We start from the raw sequence: 19,865 nt of genomic DNA on the forward strand, positions 1-19,865 counted from the left end.
TTAGTTATGTCTATTGTTTTCATCCCATGCAGTCATGAAGCTTGCAGAAGGTAGCAATATAGCCTGTAATCTCTTTATAAATTCCAGAAAAGAGTTCACAGCTGCATCTCATGACTTACATGAAGGAGGCTGAGGTGTCAGGGGCATACACAGGTTCTTCCCCAGCATCTGCTGAGACAAAAGTCTCAGGCAGAGATCTCATTGCAGAGAATTCATCATCCCAAGTGACCTCAGTGGAAGGATCTTAACTTTAAACTTTGGTCTTCAGAGTGCAGGATTTCCCAGTGGAGCAATGCATGTGCACTGACATCTGCTTAGACAAAATAACCATGCTCAGAAGAAAGTCGCTCGTGATCTCAAGGAGTTACTGGAGCCAGCTGAACCTGAGATTGCAGTCAATTGGGCTGTGCCTGAGAAGTCCTTGATCAAAGCACATTTCCAAGCTGTGATCCATAATGGTTGTCAGCTGCAGTCTGCCTTAGTCTAGCCTGACTGCACCTTGGAGACAACCATCTCCTGCTTGTATCTGTGTTGTGGGACTGTCTGCTCAGAATATGCACTCTTTGGTAGGTTTGGGTTTGTTTGTTTTCCTTGTCTTCATTTAAAATCTATTACAAACTCTTATTTTCCCAAAGGTGCTTTCTTTCATTATAATTAATAATCACAACTATATTTCATTGAGGTCAGTCTGTGTTAAGGTATGGGAACCCTTTGCCTTCTTGCTGATGCTTTCCCTCCCTGCTGTTTATGACGTGACAGAATAGTTTTCTCTCACTGATTTGTGGACATTCAAAGGAGTTGCCTAGCCTTTGATTTTATTAACAAGTTTTTGTAGCTGTTTTCTTGAAAAAATAAGAGAGTATCGATTAATTTTTTTTTCTTTGCATGCAAATGGGAGGAGAGGCCTGCTCTGGCAGGATGCTGAACATGCTCTGCCACACACTGCTTTCTGTCACTTACTGTGCTTTCCAGGCTAGCTGCTGGAAATGTCACAGGATTAATTTCAGAATCCCCTAAGGTCCCTGTTGGCTTTGTCCAAAATCATTACTCATTCTCTGCTATGTACTCATTTTCTGTTACTAAAACACAGTGAGACCTTAGCTGTGTTTGCTGCATTACTGTTCATTTCTGTTCTGCTCCATCTGGACTCCTACCCTTACCCCCAGCATGTTATGTGAGTACCTTGCAGTGGCAGCTAGCTGTGTTCTTCTCTTGGGCATGCTTATGTCATGAGCTAAGTGATGCAAGGAAGCCAGCCACCCTCCTCCAGGGATATCCACTGCTGGAAATTAGTTGCTTCTGCCTCTTGCTTCCAGTCTGTGATAGTGCAGTGGAAAAATCAATAGCAGACAAATAATTAGACACGATGTCATCCTTGCAGATAGGGAGGACTTGCAGGCAGACAGCAGATCATGTATGTGCCTTAAGAATGCTTGTGGAGATGGAGTTATGATCCAAGAATGTGCAAATAGCTGCCCATCCCAGTGTTGCATGCCTGTGATGCGGAAGAAGTGCTAAACCATCTCTAGACTCGACTAGCGTACAAACACAAAAGATTGTCTTGTTATGGGGAGCTGGTTGGGGTGATTTTTCTAGGTGAGCAAAGAAGAAACTACATGAATGGAATATTTCTTTACCTTCTCTCTGCTGGGGGCTAAAATAAAACTGGAGGGAGTGAGGTGGTGAGAGCTGGTGGGCTGCTCTGAGGAAGGGTGCACACATGGGCTCCCTCGAGCAGCTGTGTGCAGAGCCTCAGGGAGAAGGACACCTCTTTGAGCCAGCCAGGAAGCCTGGCTACTGCTTTCCCAGCCACCAGTGTTCTCAGGAAGTAGAAGGTTAGCAGAGGCTATCAGCAGACTGCTTTGGTGCAGAGACTTTTTTATGACTGCATTAACATGACTTTTCCTGTTGTTGTACATAAGTTATGGCTCCTAGTGTCAGAGTGGAGATGAAACCAGAAGCTCTTCTGCATGGAGCAAGCATTAAAAGCTAGCTGATACACTATTTGTAAAAGAAAATTAGTGCTGGCCACCAGCTATTTGCTTTCAGATAAGTTTGCTTTGTATTTTAATTATTTTGAAACTTTGCATCCATCTCTATTCTTTTGTACACACTCAACCACAAGTTTGCCACTGTCCTCTCTCACTGCCTAACCTGGAGTCTGCTTCTATGGCCCCCCCCATGAGCTCAGATCTCAGACTTGCAGGATAATTTAGGATCAGAGCAGAAAAGTGGTGGATAGGATGGGTCTTTCAGGTGAGCAGTGCATGATAACATGATAATGTTTGTAACTGGCTGTGAGAGGAGAGCCTCTGGTTCCAAGGATGTACCCATGCAGCCTTTAACAGTGCCATGTCAAAATAAAAATCATTGATTAAAATTGTGCCTCGCTTGTGCTGCTAAAAACACTTCTAGATTATACACACTGAAAACAGTAAATATTTAATGTACAGGTTTACTTTTCCTGGTTTATAGAAAGCTCAGCGGGCCTGACAGAGCAGCTAGACAGATGTGTTTATAGCGTGCTCCCTGGGCAGGTACAATGCTGCAGTGTTTGGCCTGTGAGCTCTGCAGGGACATGCTTAAAAAAATAAAAGTGTTCCATTTACATTGGGGGGGAAAAAATCCTGAGAATGTTTCTATTAATATTAGCTGGTGTAAAATCCCAAACTCTACATTTCAGGCCTTCCATACTTGAAAAATAGAGGACTGGATGGTAGGGATGTGTAAGAGGTGTTTCCTCTCCTATGTAGCCAGGGAAAGGACAGTCATGGGCAGTTCTTCTGGCAGGAGAAGATGGTTGTTGCTGAAATGCCCCTGATGAAGGTGGGGAGTACAATGAAGGGTTCAGGAGCGACCAGGGCAGCAACCCTGTGTGTGGGGAAGCCTGGGTAGGTGGGGATGCAGGCCAGAATGCAGTGCTTGTGGTTTTCCACAGACAAGGAGCTGGTGCTCAGGACCATGGCTGAGATCCTGGATGTTTATCAGGAGGCACATTTCTAAAAGCTGAGAGGAACCAGATGCTGTGGGGAAAGCAAAATGTGCAGAACCTTCCCCACCCAATAGGTTGGACACACCTCCCACACACGTGAGATGTTGACAGGAATGGTTGGGAACCCACTTCCACGTTCAAGAAGGTGGGTTTTTTTATATGTTAGTTTTGACATTGGTTGAGGTATTTTCTGAGGACTAGCTTCTCTTCCATTACACTGACATTAAGGCTGATACATCTTGTCAAAATTAATGGCATCAATTAATTAGCACACATTGATTAACTGAAACATCTGACATTTGGGTTTTGGAAAGTTCCCAAGGAATGGGTGGCTGCAACTGCCTCTCTCTGATTTCCTCAGAAGTTATCCTTGGTTGAGAAGTGAGTTTATTTCAGTAATCTGATTAAATAGTTGGCAGCTTTTGAAGAAAAAAAAACAACCCTAAACTTTTAAAGGGAGATCTTGGGCTGTTTAACTTCTCATAAAAGTTTTCTGTTGAAGAAAAAGTGGAGTGAGGAAGCAGAAGCCTGTCTTAGGGCTAGCTGAGCACTTTATGATTAAGTATGTATAAGTATGCATAAAAAAAAAATTAGCAGTCATCTCAGGTGTGTGAGAAGGCCAGGAGTCCTGGTGAGATGGTTTTGCTTTCTCCCCAGCTTCACCTGCCAAGGACATCTTTCCTGACTGTAGGTGACCTGCTGTCCTGGTGACACATGGGGCTGGGGCTGTCCCATGGGTACCTGTTGAGTGCAGGCCAGCACCATGGTGGTGAAAGCAGCTCAGCACCTCTCCTTCCTGGGACTTTCCAGCACAGGGGTGAGGGGCTGCCTTTGCCTTGAGCCCTGGCTGCAGCTCCCTTGCCTGCCAGCTCCTTTTGGGACAAGGATGCACAGACCACCCCACTGCCCAGGGAGCATCAGGAAAGGAGGGGTATCCTGGGCCGAGGACTGGCACTGCCACAGCAGCACTTGATGCCATTGCACATCCAGGAGAAGGGGCAGAGCAGCACCATCTTTTCTTTGCAAGCTGAACCACAGCCCATTTTCATTTATGGCCCTCTCACACCTCTTTGCTGTGCATCAGTTGTGAGCTCTGGCTCAAGCAAACCCGGCCTGGCTGGACCCAAACTGAGACTGACTGATTCCAGCAGTCCTGCTGGCCTGAGGCAGCCTGCTGGCTGCTCCCTGGAGCCACATTCCCTGCATTTATGACCCCCACATCCCTTGATGCTGGAGTGGCACACAGGGCTGCAGTAAAGCACAGGCTCCTGCCTGGGCCCCCCAGGGGTAGCAAACAGCACATTAACCCTCTGTGAGACCTGGCAAGGACTGGTGACTCTCAATGGGTTTTATGGACACTCTTGCCCAAGTATCGCACACTTAGGAGGCTACACAGTTGATGCACAGTCAGCTCCTGAAGGGCAGCTGGCATGGTGACAGTAGCCTTAGAAAATGAACTAATTGTCAGCTCCAGTCTGGATGTCACCACCATTTTAATGCGAATGGACTTTTTCCTCAGCCAGCCTCCTGTCTGAATGGGGAGCACAGAAACATCCCAATATTTATGGGATTTTAACTAGATTAGTTACAAACCAATAAAGCAAAGAAAGAGACAGTTCATCCAGTATTGGGGAGGGGAGTGTTAAAAATGCCACCTCAGATAAAATATTATGGGAGTTGAGTAACTGTAAATAAGGAATTCGTCTATGAAATAGCTTCTTATGTGAGCTTGGGATGAGGGCCAAGAGAATGTCTAGGGCTCACGGAAATTTATTAGCCCAGATCAACGGGATTTCTGGGACTCAGGAGATACGATGGCAAAGAATTTGCCTGTTGGAGTCTGCACTTACTCCATTCATGCCTGAAGCAGGACTTTCACCTATAAAACTTTCAAGATGGTTCGTTTGCATGTTTTACATTTTCTTCGTTCTCATTAGCAGCTTCAGTTCTGACCTGGAACTTGGGAGAGCTGGGTTCAAGTTCTGGTTTCCAGAGTCTGCCAGCATGGCCTTGGACAAGCCATTCATTTCCCCATGCCTCAGTGTCTCTCTGCAGACAGGAGATAAATGTTATTGCCTGACTCCTGGGGATCAGGAGGGTGTGCTAAGGACAAGGTACCTGAAGCAGAAGTGAGAATACAATGGGTGCTTGTGAATGATAGGAGCATATGCAGAGCTGCTACAATGCACAGGCTGACCTCTCTCAAGAGGAGGAATGGTATTTTTTTGGGGAGCAATGGGTCTTCCCTTTGATTCCAATAATTTTAGTCAATGTCATGATTTTCACTAGTCAGGCACCTATATTTTGTATCCTCTGCTGGAGTAAGCTGGCTGTCCTGATGGGATCGATGGTATCCTGATAATATCATGGTCTTCTTGCTATGGATTTATTTTTGAAAAGGGCACATGTACTTCAGTAGCACACAATTTGGGAACCCACCACCTTTTATCCCTCCATTTTTCATCTCTCAGTTTCCTGTTTACATCCTTCTGCTCTTCTTTGTCTGTATCCAGTTTTTTGTCTGGGTTCTTCTAGATGTGTCTTCCCTTTTGTCTTCTCTTTGGTATTTCTGCTTCCACCTCCACCCTCACTTCCATATTTTGTCTGTGTTTTATTTTTCTTATGTTCTTGGAACCCATCCTTAGCCCCTCCTATATATTTCCCTTTTACTCTCTCTAGAGCCAAGAGCTTTTCAGTAAACATCATCCCTCCCCTCTCCCTTCTGACTCATTGCCCACTGACAGTGGAAAAATTTCATCATGAAAGTGATGTAAAAATCTCCCAGTTTAGAGTGCAGGGTAGGTTAGGATGACCTTGCTCCGCCTGTCAGGTGAAGAGCCACAGAGTCTAATTCCTCAGCCAGTGCCTGTTTGCCAGTGTATCTCACATTCCGTGGTCTTTGCTCCCACAGCAGTTTAAGCACCTCTGGGTGTTGTGGGGATGCTGCCCCGTGCCCTGGATCCTCCTGCTCCTGCACAGTGCCTGTTGGTAATGTACTCAGCCAAAGTGTGGGAAAACTCTCAGACTTGAACTCTGCTTTGTATTTCCATGCCATATGAAACTCATTGAATATTTGCCGTCCCTTCACATGGCTGCTGCTCTTGGATTGCACTGACATATGTGAAATCTATTTGGTCCCCTTTTTAATATGCTGCTTACACTATAAATACAAAAGCAGGCAGTGCTTCTGAAGAGAAATAAATGTAATTGTGGTGGTGGTTGTTGTTATAAATAGTGCAAAGGATTTAGAAGCTATTTAGCCTTTTTGGGCAGGATCCACAAGTGTTCTGTGTATTATAACCTTAAAGCTCTTGTATTTAGCTATCAAAACTTCCCAGTTGTGATTGGTCCAGTGTGCTCATTACTGTTTGGCTCCAGTGCAGGGTCAGGATGCTCTGCTTTTCACAGGAGCAGAGCTTGGCCTCCAAACCTGTGGTGTGCTAGATCACATCTGACCTGTACCTGCACACAGTACCTTAATCATGCATCTGCATTTGTGACCAGTCTATTTGCATAAAGAGCCATGGTATTTCCACACGGGAATTTTTGAGGTTTGTTCCCAAAACTGGTGCTGCATTTTTCCTCTCCTGGAGTGAAATGCAAATATTTATTTATTGACAGAGCTGCAGCTGATCGTTTACCCTGTCCAAGTCTGAGATGTCTGTTCTGTCAGATGAAAACAAGTAGTATTCTGATTTATTTTTAAAGTGCATTTGTTCATACTGCATTTAAAACAATTAGTGCCTGCGCTCTGCCAGTCCCAGCAGAGTGCTATATATATATTTGTGTGTGTATGTATATCAAAAGGGGCTGAATGCCCAGAAATTCTCTTGGCAGCCCTGCTGTCTGGTTAGAAAAGGAAGTGAGCCACAAAATTTGAACATTCAGTTCTGAGACTTGAAAGCTTTCTGGATTTTATTACTGACTCAACAGGGTTTTCATTATGTATGTGGCCAAGAGGAGAGGTTTACGCAAGAGGAACATATTGTAGTTGAATATGTTTGTAATTTTACACATTGTTAAATAATTGAGATAACTAGATGTCTCCTAAATGGACAAAATAAATTAGGTGTTAGTGGTGCTGTCACTGTGGCATAGGCAGTCAATATGAAAGAGTGGCTGGCCCCATCCAAAAGCTGATTTCCAGTGCAGAGGAGACCTGATTCAGTTGCTGAGGGACTTTTTGCTGTTGATGTGAAGAAGAGCCATCTTTCCCTCAGCTTGTCTTGAAGTCTCTTGCTGACTCTCAGTCTAGCCTCTTTTACTCCAGATGATAGCATCTTCAGCTTGCTTTTTTTTTTTTTAAACTTTACTTTTTAGTAACCCAGTGCTGTTCAAACAGCAGTTTGAGGCTAGGTTTCTTCTGCTCTCATTTTCATGCTAGTCTTAGGAAGAAAAATACTGTGGGAAGCAGATTGTCACGCAAAGAAAGTAAGTGTGGGACGCATGGAGTAAGCTGTAAATACAGACCAAGGCCATGTCCCACTGTCCTGGTCGCCTCCTGCAGCAGGGGATGTGCTGTAGGATCCCACCCTGTGGCCAGTCAGCTCTGCCACAAACCAGCTTGACAGCAAAGTGAATTCCTGTTCCACAGACAACACAGTCCCAGCTAATTTTGCACTTGTTCATGTGATGGGTATTTATTCTTCATTGTCTTAAAAAGGTATTTATTTTTAAATCTGTGGTCTCTGGTGCCGCACAGTCTTAGTGCATGTGTTCTACTGTCAGTGGGAAAAGCTATCTATATGTGCCTCTGCATTTTACACATGGGAAGCCAACCCATAGGGAAAATAGAAGATCACTGGATAATTCAGGCTGGAATTCCGAACCCAGCCTGAGCCTCTCTCATTCCTGTTTGTGCCTAGCGTCTCTCTGGTGTGCACCACTGGGATCAGTCTGGCTCTGCCTTATGGATAACGCTCCAGAGGTGCCAGGGCTGCTCTGGGGGCCAGGCTTTGCTTCTCCATGGCGACAAGCACCCTTCCCTCAGCCCAGCCACCTTTTCTGCTGGCTCCTGCCCAGTGTGCATGCAGGGAGCCGTGCCTGCATCACTCCTCCCTCCTGCTGCAGCCCCGGGGCAGGGGAATCGCTGGTCCCCTCCAGCGGGCACCGTGACACTGTGCTGGGGCTGCACCGTGCTCCTGCCCCTGCCTTTGACAGCAAACCCCTCGTTTTCTGTCTATTTTAAAAACTATGTAGCTTTGGGCATATGACACCTCCAACACTGTAAATAGAGCTGGGTAACCTTTCATTTCTGCATCCGATCTCTTCCGTTTACTTTGTCGTGTATCTTCATGGTGAAACATTAGTCTCTGTGCCCTTGCAAGAGATTAATGTGAGGCAGTGTTTAGTGCAGCAGCAGTCAGTCCGTAGCACCGAACCATGTGCAGGTCAGCAAAGCTCAGTGTTTCCTTGCTGGCACTACATAATTAATTTCACTGAGGGTAAGCACCATATGCAAAACAGATCCCCTTTTGATGTGGGAAATGGAGTGTGTGCCTGCCCAGCCTTTTCCCACTCACCCCTGTGCTACTGTGCTGGGTGCCTGTGGCAGGACTGTGCAGTGGTTGGGATGCTCGCTGATCCTCACACCCACAGCAGGGACTGCACTGCTGAGCTTTCTGAGGATGCAGGGGGAGCTTGGGAAGCTGACAGTGCTGATGTCCAGGGAGGTAACTGGGAGCCATCATCACAATTCCCTCCCTCTCCCTCGCTGCCCTGAGAGCTCAGGGGTGTGTGGTACATGCCCAGCATCTCCTGTCCTTGAGTTTTCATTTGTGGCTTCTACTCTCAAGGATGTGGGCTGCTCCTGCTTTATATTTAATGTTTATGTAAGGTTGTTATGCTGGCTTTCTTACTATAGGCATTTTTGTTAGTCACTTCTGCCTGATAGTTTGCTCTCTGTTTTTGAGTTCACTGGATCTATTTCAGCCAACCCCACAGTGAAAGTATTTGTTTCCAAGAGATTATGACAGAGGCAGAGCCCAGGAAGGGAAGGTGAGGAGCTGGGGGAAGAGGATGTTGCCAATGCCCTTGGAGAGCTAATGGCCTGAGCCCAGCTCCAGTTAGAATCTGGAGGAAGAATCCAAGGTGGGAATGCAGAGGGAGAGGCTGTGAACACCCTGACCACAGAGAGTGTCTCCTTGGTGCTCCTATGGTCTTCAGACACTGGAAAGTCCAACCGCAAGACACAAATCCATAGGAAATGAAGTCTCATTAGTTCAACTGCCCACAACTTGCTCATGGCTCCACCAGTGCTTCCAAGTGTTTGGTTTGGTAGAAGGGCTATTGGAAAATGGGCACTTGTCTTCTCTGAGTCAGCCTACCTTTCCACCTCCCCAGGGTCAGGATGTTTCCCAGGCCAGGGTGCTGCTAGAGAAGGTGATGTCCAGCTGTCCATCACCACACAGGCATCCAGCCTGCATCTGGTGTGCTGGCACATAGCAAGCCATCCGCTTCTTCATGTTTTTGCCAGAGATTTTACTAACCAGAAAAATGTGACATTATAAGAAGGCTGTACCAGCTTGTTATTCATATCCTTTCCCAGGCAAGAAAGAGCCAGAAAGCATGTTTTAAATGTAGTCCATGGTCAGATGGTGTGGTGAGTGCTGGAAGCTTGGGATGGTCTGGCAGAAAAATAATTTCCCCTTTTAAAACCACGGAGCAGTTCTTGTTCCTCCGCGCTCCAGCTGGTTATCTTGGCCATGCCACCCGGGCATGGAGACGTGGCTGGACCCACCCCAGTGCCTTCCAGCACCCCTGGGTGAGCCTTTGCTGCTGCAGTTTGATGGAAGGCTCTGCCCAGCTTTTGGCTGCCAGAGAAGAGAGCAGGGCAGGAGTTCAGAGGTGTCCTTTCCTCTTCCCTTGCTGGCAGCTTTGCAGCTCATTTGTGATGCAGAGAATCTGTGGGGGATGTCAATGTCACCGTGGGAGGGTGAGCATCCCACTGGGAATAGAGCCAGCAGAGCTCAGCAGGGAAGAGGGTCAGGGGTGATGTGGGTGGTGGTGCTGCTTCTTGGGGTTGGGCTCCTGTTGGGACATTTGCTGCCACTCAGTCCTGCTGTCCTCAGGAGACTGATGGCAGGTAGTAGTACAGGACCTGGGAGATGCTGTGTGACAAAAAAAAAAAAAAAGGAAAAAATAGCCCTTCAGGAGTATAGCTTGGGAAAAATTACCTGAATGCTTGGGCAACCACTGTTCCATCCATGCTAACAGAGGCTCAGATTTTGTGGAGCTGAAAGCAGTGCCAAGCTTTTTTCTCCCGCTTATGTAAAGCTGCACTTCCACCTCCTGTCTCCTCCCTCCACAACAGCTCTGTGACACAGAGTTTTCCAAATGTGATACATTTCTCTGAAACTGCTTTCAAATGTTCCTAACAAGAAACTGTGCTACTCATTTTGCCCATGGTCCCACACGGCCGCCAGCAGCGTGGGTGCACAGCAAGGCTGAGGGTACAGCCCTGCCTTGGGCACAGGGAGCTGCCAGCCGTCACAACCACAGCATCACCAAAAGGGAGGTTATGGCTGGGGAGGTGCCATCAGTGCCCTCTTTGCCCTGCCCGAGCTGTCCTCGCCTGCTGGCCACCTCTCTGCTGGTCTGAGTGCTGTGCCCAGCTGGAGCAGGCAGCCAGCCGCTCGTGGCCAAGTGCAGCCCAGAAATGGCACATCTGGACAGGCCGTGTGAGCTGCTCCTGGGGATGAACCCATGCACACCTGGGCTGAGCCAGCTCACCCCTGCTTGCAGGAGGGGTCCCTGGGAGGGCTTGAGAGGCAGGAGGGCAAAGGCGACTGGAGTGGCTCTGCAGAGCTTAGGAACTGAGAGAAATGCTAATGCCATCCTCTGATGCTCCAGCCCTGTGACCTTTCAGTCTTCCTCTGTAAATAGGCTCCTTCCTAAACAGGAGGGGGAGGCAGTTCTTCACTATCAAATCCAGTCCATTAAAAACAAAATGATGGAGAGATTTGCCTCCTCTGAGCCCACCTGTCAGTGTTTGTAGTTTTACTATCATATTTTCCAACATCTTCCCCGTGTTTTTCTCTCTTCTGTTGCTGTACACAGAGGCAGAGGAAACTTGCCTGTGCAGAGGAAAAAATGAACCAGGTTTTCTTAGATGTTCTAATAACAGCCTGAAAAAGCTTCACACGTTGATCCCATGCCATTTTAGTCATCAGAGGCCTTATTTACAAGTATAGCTTGCTCTAAAAAAAACCAAAGCAAAAGCACTGTAGACCTTCTGTAAGTAAGTACAGATCATGTGGCTGCTTGAACAAAAAAATCTCCAAAGAAAATTTTAAGTAAGTTCAAAAGAATATTGTTTGTCTGTTTCTAAAAAAATCCAAGCATGAATATTGGCTTTAGGAGAAGATGGTACTATTTAAAAATGCTAAATTAGTGTTACAGTACAAGTACCCTTTGCAGATCTCCTGGTCTTGTTTCAGGATCATAAATGTTTGAACCCTTTGATGCATGAGTTTACAGCAAAGCTATCAGCTTGGAAGGGCTGCAGCCACCTGGAACCCCTCAGGACAGTCTGATACTTCACAGGCAGGCACTTTAAGGAGTGAGATTTGTAAAATTTTTTTATTGCAAATGAGGTTGAGTGGAGCTTGGATGAGAAGGTTGCACAGAAGGAGTGGTGCCAGCAGGGCATTGTGGAGCTGCCTGTGTTTGGCAGGCCCTTGCAGGTGACTCCAGCTGTCCTCATGAACTGCTTGTGGAATTTCTTATTTATTTTGCCTGTTTAAAGGCAAAAATTAAAATGGTTTCACTGGAGAGGACTGAGGAGGTAGATTCTGATAGCCACAACAGTGCAGCAGGGAGGTTAAGCAGCCTCGGAGGATTTGGAGCAGTGCTAAGACTGCTCTAAATTTTTCAAGCTATTAACAAATTGTAGCAGTTGTCATCCTGGAATGCACTGGGGTCCAGCCAAAATCTTCTTGTGACCACTGAGCTGCTGGCAGGTTCTCTGCTTGGTGATGGCACAGGATCACATGCAGTAGAGCATCACCTCAGTGTGGGCCAGAGACACAGATCATCTGTTTTGGCCTGCCCCAAAACTTCTTGGTGCAGAGGATGACACAGGTGTCTGTGTCTGTTGGAACAATCTCATTTCAGTTAGAGGAAATAAAAAAGGTCAGAAGGCAAGAAGGTGAGGTGATTACACCATGTGTGTAATCAGGTGTCATACTGAAAAGAGCCAGCATGAAACTCTGGGTACGTCTGGAATAGAGAGCAGCAGAGTTTTATGCAAATATTTTATTTCATTAAGAAAATTAGCATCTAATTTGTGTGGGAAGTAGTAAACTTTGTTTCCAGAGAAGTCCTGCTTTTTAAAAAATTTTTTTTGCCATCATACACATTGTGTTAGTTAAAGTGAAGCATTTTAGTCAAAGCAAATGTGACGCAGAAGATTCAGGGTGCCATTTGATAAACAATGGGCTGCAAGTTGTCAAGGGGAAAAAAAGAGGCAAGTCTGGCACATGCTAAATCCATTCCTTTCTGTGCAGGAAGAAAAATAACAATTTCTTTCCCATACAGCTGAAATCTTGCATAATCTGCATTGCTCTAAGTTCGACGCTGGCCAGGAGCAGCAGGACATGTGCCTGTAGGGATGCCCTTTGCAAGGAAAGGTAAATCCAGTGGGACACTGCCAGGCTCTCCATGACCCTGTGGCTGATGCAGGGGTTAGAAGCAAAATTGGCTGCATCTTGATACAGGGTTAATTAGTTTTCTCTGCCAAAAAGCATCTAAAACATGCTGAATGGTTTTCTGTTGGGGCAGGTCTACTCTCAGTGCCTAGTTTGGTCAAAGGTTGTTTCTGAGCCTCAGATGCCTAAACTGATTTGTTTTACAGCATTACCAATTACTGACTCAAGATGGTGACACAAACAGTGCAAAGTTTGGATCTCATCTTTCTCATGTTGGCTGACAAGTTACTCTTAAAATAGCAATTATCTAATGGGGAAAATCCCACAGATCTAGGCAAGAGGATTGTAAAAATAGCTATCATTACCGGTAAAAGTCCCAAAGTAATTTTTGAACCATGCTGTGGCTAAGGACTGTGAACATGTACCTGTTATCAAAGAAAAAAAGGAGTGAAAGGCTGGCAAGAATTCCATTTTAGTCTGCCTGGCATCAGTGAGTACCTGCAGGTCAGCAGAGAATATATTTATAGTTTTAACCACATGAAGCGAGAAAGCCTTATGCTTGCCCTGTATTTTTCCATCAAAGAGGTGAAGTAATTCAGAGTTGTGAATAGATCTCTGTTCTTGGACCTTCCTTTTTGACCCTGAATCCCTTTATATAACAGTCTTCTGTTCCTCCTGTGGATATGTTTTTTTGCCGGGAAAGTTATTTTTGGAATGATGGTTTATAATTGATATTGATGTATGCAGTAAGGCTTTTATATATATTCTCTGTGCTCACACTTGTTTTATATAATCACCACCAAAATTCAAGCACCACTTGCTTTCAATTTTCTTCCCATGTTTACATCTGCTTTTCTTTTCTTCCCATAATTAAGTTTTTTCAAACGCATTGTTGGACATCAAGGATTCAGTTCAAAGTCCAGAGCTGAAATTATGTCTGCCCTGTTTGTGCAGAAGTATTGCTGCCTTAGGAAATTAATTATCACATGATGCCATCTACCTGGGCTTTTTGTTTGGGGGAAAGCTAGTGAGCTGTTTTAATGTGTTTATATGCACTCAAAAAGACAAGAGAATGAATCAGTGCATGTTCAGAACCTATCCTGCTTCTTCCATAAACACCAGAAGGGAGGGTAGAGTGGGGAAATAAAATTCTTTCTACTCAGTTTGTGGATACCTAAATCTGTCCTTCTTACAAATAAAGACCAGAAATCCCAGTATTAAAACCCTCGTGTACAGAAACAGCTGAAATTTTACTGGGCAGTGACTCCACAGCACAAAGCCACACCAGCTTTACATAAGAGCACTCTGTCCATCTGCATTTTGAGATACTGTCAAAATGCAGGAATGAAAACACATTCCAGCAGAAGGATGGAGACTGGAAGCTTTTGCTGGGAGGGTGCTGTTGAATAGAGGCATGTTTTCTTTGCTTCATTTCTCCGCTTCTCTGGAAAAAACTAATAAACACAGCTAATTTTTCTGAGGGAACAGATATAAGGTCTTCTTGCAAAGGGATTTTTTCAATGTAAACTGTACTCAGACTGGGATGCCTGCCAGTATTATTATGCTCCTAAAATCTTGCTTATCCATACCATTGGGTTGGCCTTGCCTTTCAGCAGTAATGAGTATGTAGGTTTCCCAAACTCAATGTGGGCTTCAGAAGCCTTAAAAATCTTTAAAATTCTTGACTTCTGCTGAAATGCTTTTAAGACCTGGCAAATAAATGTATGAAAGGCTCCACCTTGTTTGTAGTCAGAAGAATGCCTCTTTTGAACAAAATCAGGTTCAATAACACACATTTGAAAAAGTCCTGGAAGTTTATGATGTTGGTGACTTGTCTTGGGGGGGAATAATGCTGGGCCTCATACTGGTTTTCTTTAAGGAAAGTTTTTACTCTTGTTTTGTTTCCCAATTCAAGAGCTTTTTTTTGGTGAATGAGATAATCTGTTATTCTCAAAAGTACAACTAGGTACTTTTTAGACTGTTGATTCCCAAATCTGAACAGATATTCTCCAACAGGTGGTAAAGTAATTTTGTCTCTAACGTGTATATGGATCATTACAGACTGCATCCCAGAGCAGGTGTTCATGGATGGGGATGACCATTTTCCATCTGTTTGTTTTATTCCCTGTCTTATTTGTCACTATTAAATTATTACTGCAGTGACAGAACGTCCCAAGTATGCATTACTGAATTTCTATTTCAGCCTGGAAGCAAGATGATAGGCCTGTGGCGTGCACACTGCCAAGGGAAGACAAATATGAACAAAGTGGGGCTTTCAGTTCCCACATCTTTGCAAGATCCTTTCTTTAAGCCTTACGGAGTTATTTTAGTGATGAGCCTCTGCCAACACAGGCTCAGCTGCAGAGCCATCAAGGGCAGAGGCAGAGTAGGGCAGAAAGCAGAGCAGGAGAAGGGTGGTCAGGAGAGCTCTGCAGGTGCTGCTGTGCCCAGGGAGGGGGCAGGGGGACAGAGGGACACAAGCTGTGCCCAGGCATGGAAACTGCCTCCTGTGCAGCTGAGGCTCTCCCTGGCCAGTGTGCCATGCTGCAGGGAGCAGCCAGCTCTGTGCCTGTGCTGAGGGAAGGGAGAGACTGGCAGCCTTGTCCTAGGCCCTGCTGAAGGCAGTGGGCACAAGCTCAGGGTACCAGTTAAGCTCAGCCTAACGTGTCAAGCTGGACTGATTGAGGAAAATTATATAACCCAGCACTATTTCTTTCTTGGTTACCAGTACTGTCAGTTAACAACATAAACCTAAGTTATAAAGTGTATTTTTATTCCACTGCGCTGCTCCATTTGTCTATAAATATTCCACAGTCTTAAATAAATGCCATCATGAACTGAAGTGCTTCTACAAAACATGGCATTATTAGGGACCAATCCTGATCCCTCATCCCTAAGAGTATTTGTTGTTCTCAGAGTGTAGGCAAGAAGCAAGTTCCAAACATGCATCAGATTTAAAGAGCAAGCGTTCAGTTACCAGTGTGGCACCTCACTGCAATGGCAGAGCTCTGGGTTACAGAGAGTCTGGGCAGGCCAGTGCCCAGCTGGCAAAGTGCTCCAGGAGTGGTGGGTCAGCTCAGCATCAGGGCTATGAGATCCAAGAGCACAGGGGTTGGCACCAGCTCCTCTTATTTTTAGGGTCCTGAGTCAGTGTAGCCTTGAACAATAAGGGTTGGTTGGTTTGCCAGTGACAGCTGCAGGTTCCTGGTGGAAGAGCTGGCTGTTCCCATGGAGAGGAGCTGCTCCCTGTGGGCAGGGGCTGTCCAGCCAGGGCTGCAGGTTGTTTGCAGTCCAGAGTAAAGCAGCTAAGAGAAGGATGAACTTTCCTGCATCCCAGTACACCTCTGGTGCTTGGACTACTGGTGCTGGTTTTGCAGAAGGGTGGGAACTGTTGGCTCCTGACACCCATCTACAACTCCCTGATGTATTTCTCCTTCCAGATGTATATTTTTCATAAATCTTAGATTTTTAGAAATGGCAGCATAAAGTTTGATTTCTGTTCAGCAGCCTTCTTTGTGACCCTCCTTTCCTACTCCATTGAGCTTGAAAGCCAATTGGCTTTCCCCATAGTGGATGGATGGGGCAGCAGGAGGGCTCTGGACCTGGGGGCCAGCAGCAGGAGCAGCCATCTCCTACTGGCAGCCAGCAGACACCTCTGCCAGGACAGCAGGGAAAGGAAGGAGCTGTGTGCCCTGGCAGAGCACGCATTAGAAGTGAATGGCACTGAGGGAAAATTTCCCGGGAAAGGTGTTTGCACAAAACACCTAGAAGCCTTTCACACATTTTTTGAGGTGGGGACAGGAAGGCATTGGGGGAAAAACTGTGGGTTGGAAATGTATTTCCAACTATTTTTAAAGTAAACAAATTCCTTTTGAAGTTATTGGTTTGTTGCATAAATTGTGCATTTGACAGAGTAAGTGGTGGGATGTTATGGTAATTACTAATGTCCCTTGAATATTTGGTTAACCACTATATATACTCCCAAATGCAGTAGCCTTTCCAGGGAGAATTTAGATCTACCCTTTGGGCAGGATTAACTGTTACTCTCTTGTTTCAGCAACTTTTCAATTATTTGATTCTAGTACAAGAAGTTTTCCATTTTGAGAGGAAAAAGGTGTCCTTTTGAGATCTGACTTTTAAAAACAATTTCCAAGTACCTGTGTGTGGTGAACTCTGAGGTGACTGCCTGGGTACTGGGCAGGAGGGGTGAGAGGACTGTCCCAGCTAAAGTCCAAGCTCTGTTGCAGAAATGGATTTCTTTCCTCCTTAGATCCAGACACAGAAAATGCATTACTGTAGTGCTGAGCCCTGTGTTTCAGGTCAGATTCTTGCTGAGATATTAACACTTGAGAAGATACCCATCCCTAACCTGCTTCTCCTAATGGCAACCAGAACATACTCACCCTGTCTCCATGGTTTTTCTTCTGCCTGCTATTTTATTCTCATTCTCCTTGTCAGTTTTTCCTAGGAAAGTCTCCCTTGAGTCAGCACCAGTATGTGTAGGCTCAAGGCAGAAAGGTGATCTGTTCTTCCTAAGCTCACTTTTCTCTGTGGGAAATAACATATCCTTGGGCTATCACCCTTGCTTTGTGAATTTAAAATATTGCTTGAAGATACAAGCACAATCACTTAGGTGATTGCCTAAATGACAATTTTTCTTTTGTGTATTAAAATACAGAGAGAGACCTATGCTTTCCGGGGAGTTTGTAGTCTGGATCACTTGCCTAGGCTGGGACTCTAAATTATATCAGTATCTCTCTGCTTAGCTTTAGAGCATGCTTTTATAAATTTTATTTGTATCCAGTTGTTGCTATTCGTTTTCAGCCCATTTGCTGCTTGGTTGGGATACTCATCTTCTTCTTCATTATTGAGGCAATAAATGTCTCTCAATATGCGGGTCCCAGCTCCCCTATGGTGTGTCCTGTGTGGATTGCAAGCACTCTTCCTGCATGGGCTCACTCATCCATCCACAGCCACTTCTTCCCTTGTTTTCCATCTTCATGACAGCTTGTCTCATAAATCCACTCAGGCATCACTGGCACATCTCCTCCCTACTGCTCTAATGGCAGAGGAGAAAACATGTCTGTGATGCCTTGATTTTCAGGACATTAACTACAAATAAAATAGCACATTGCAGCCACTTGCCAAGATAAATCCTTATAAGCAAGTTAAAATAAGATCTTACTCATTGGAGTACAATTTGAAGCTTAAGAAAATGTCATCCTTAAGGCTTCTGTATAAAATAAACCCAGGTCTAGTTTCAAAACAAATTACTTCAAATACAAATTAAACACATATTTCACTAGGGATTGACCTTTTCATGATCTGCAGAGGTTACAGGATCAAACCTTAACAAGTTCAAATGTAGAAACTATGACAATATCTCTGATGTCTTTTTGGGTGTAGAGCAGGGTAACAATATGGTGTGAGGGAGTTGAGCATTTAGATATCTGCAATAGAAATCCAGTAGCCCAAATATTCTAAAATGTGACTAATTTCTTATTTAATTTTCCATCTTCACATGCTCACTTGAAGGCTTCCAGCATTGGCTTTTTACATTGGTCTGAGAGGCAGTCAGCTGAAATGATACATAATTCCAATCACACACAAACTGGGCATAGGAATAGCATCACTCCTAATCAGCATGAATAAACATTTATCAAACACTATAAACAAATGTTTCCAAATAAATTCATTTTCATATTATTTGGAAATAGAAACAGCCTTCCCTTTGGTAAATTGGCAGTGCCCAGAAATTTGCTAGGTGTTTTCAGAGAAATTCTCTTGAGATGGCACAAGTTTCCTGGCCACACAGCCTAATACTGCAGATTTAAGCATGACCAAGAGCTGACTGAAGAGGGGATGAAGAACCTGGGGGTGGGGACCATGGTGACACTAACTGATATGGATATCTGGGAGAAATGCTTGGTTCCTTCTCAGCCTTCCCCTGTGTTCAGTAACCTGTCCTGTCCCCCCCCAGCTTGCTCCTTTGGCACCCCACCAGACAAGCACTCAGGGAAAGAGTTAATTCATATTGCAATGTGACATTAAACTGAAGCAAATAAATGGGCATTAATGTGTTTGCATTGTGAGCAGGCTGGTGAGACGGAGTTTGAGGAGGGATTTAAAAGACAAGATGTGATAAACTGAGCAGAATTAGCAAAACATTTCCGTATGGAGAGGTGGCACAGAAGAAAGAGAAGAGAACATCAGGCAGGGTGAGCCTGGAAGGAGCACCAGGGGTGTGTGTATATCAGAGATGATATTAGAGTCTGATGAGGCCAGGGCTGGATTTTCAAAGAGCAAGAAATAGATCTGAAGATGGTGAAAGTATTTATACTGAGGTCACAGGGACCTAGGGCAAATTCCAACTGACCTCATGCTTACTCTGAGAAGCCCAAACCTGATGAAGGTTGGATGACTCATGAGGAGCTATGGCTTTGAGGGATCCCAGAGTTGGGCAGTTTGAAAAGAAGCATTACAAGCCAGAAGGGGTGCCATGCTGCAATCACAACCAGGTCAGCCCAGACTTCTCAGTTGAGTTGTAGAGAAATATTGGAGCTTAGACATATTTTGGGTGGACAAAAAGGGTAAGAAGAAGTGGAAGTTACCCGAGTCAGAGAGCTTGAATGGAAGGGAGGTGGTGGGACTACTGGCAGGAATGGAAAGGAAGAAGATGCTTAGGAGGCAGGTGAGCCAAAGAGCAGTACAAGGCACAGCTGCTTCCCAGTACTGCTTGCATGAGCTTGGAGGACTCTGGTGTCTGTCTGTCATCCCACAGCCTTTCATCAACCCCATTTAAATTTTAAAGTATATTGTGGCTCTTGTATAAAAGTAACTCCATGCTACTCCTTTTTACATATTTCTAACTCATTTTCATAAAAATATCAGGTTTCCAGTGAGTACTGGCATTCAGGCACATGTAAGGGAGTTAGTCTCCACCAAACAGATGTACACAGAACCCAGCTGTGAAGGTGCTACGACATTTAGAGCAGACATCTGTGCTATTTAACAGGAGATAATCCCATGCACACCCAGCTACCATGCTCACAGCCCTTTCCCAAACTATGCTGGATGCTCAAATATTATGATTACTCAACAGAAAGTAATCCAACAATTTCTAAGCAGGTCTTGATTCTGGGTTGAGTGAAGGAAGTTCATTTGCATTTAAATACCCTTAAGCCCCTGAAAGAGTTTAAGTTTTTCATTATGTTTGGGAAATAGCT

Source organism: Pyrgilauda ruficollis, unplaced genomic scaffold (genome assembly GCF_017590135.1).
Source record: "Pyrgilauda ruficollis isolate IOZ18807 unplaced genomic scaffold, ASM1759013v1 scaffold6, whole genome shotgun sequence".
NCBI lineage: Eukaryota > Metazoa > Chordata > Aves > Passeriformes > Passeridae > Pyrgilauda > Pyrgilauda ruficollis.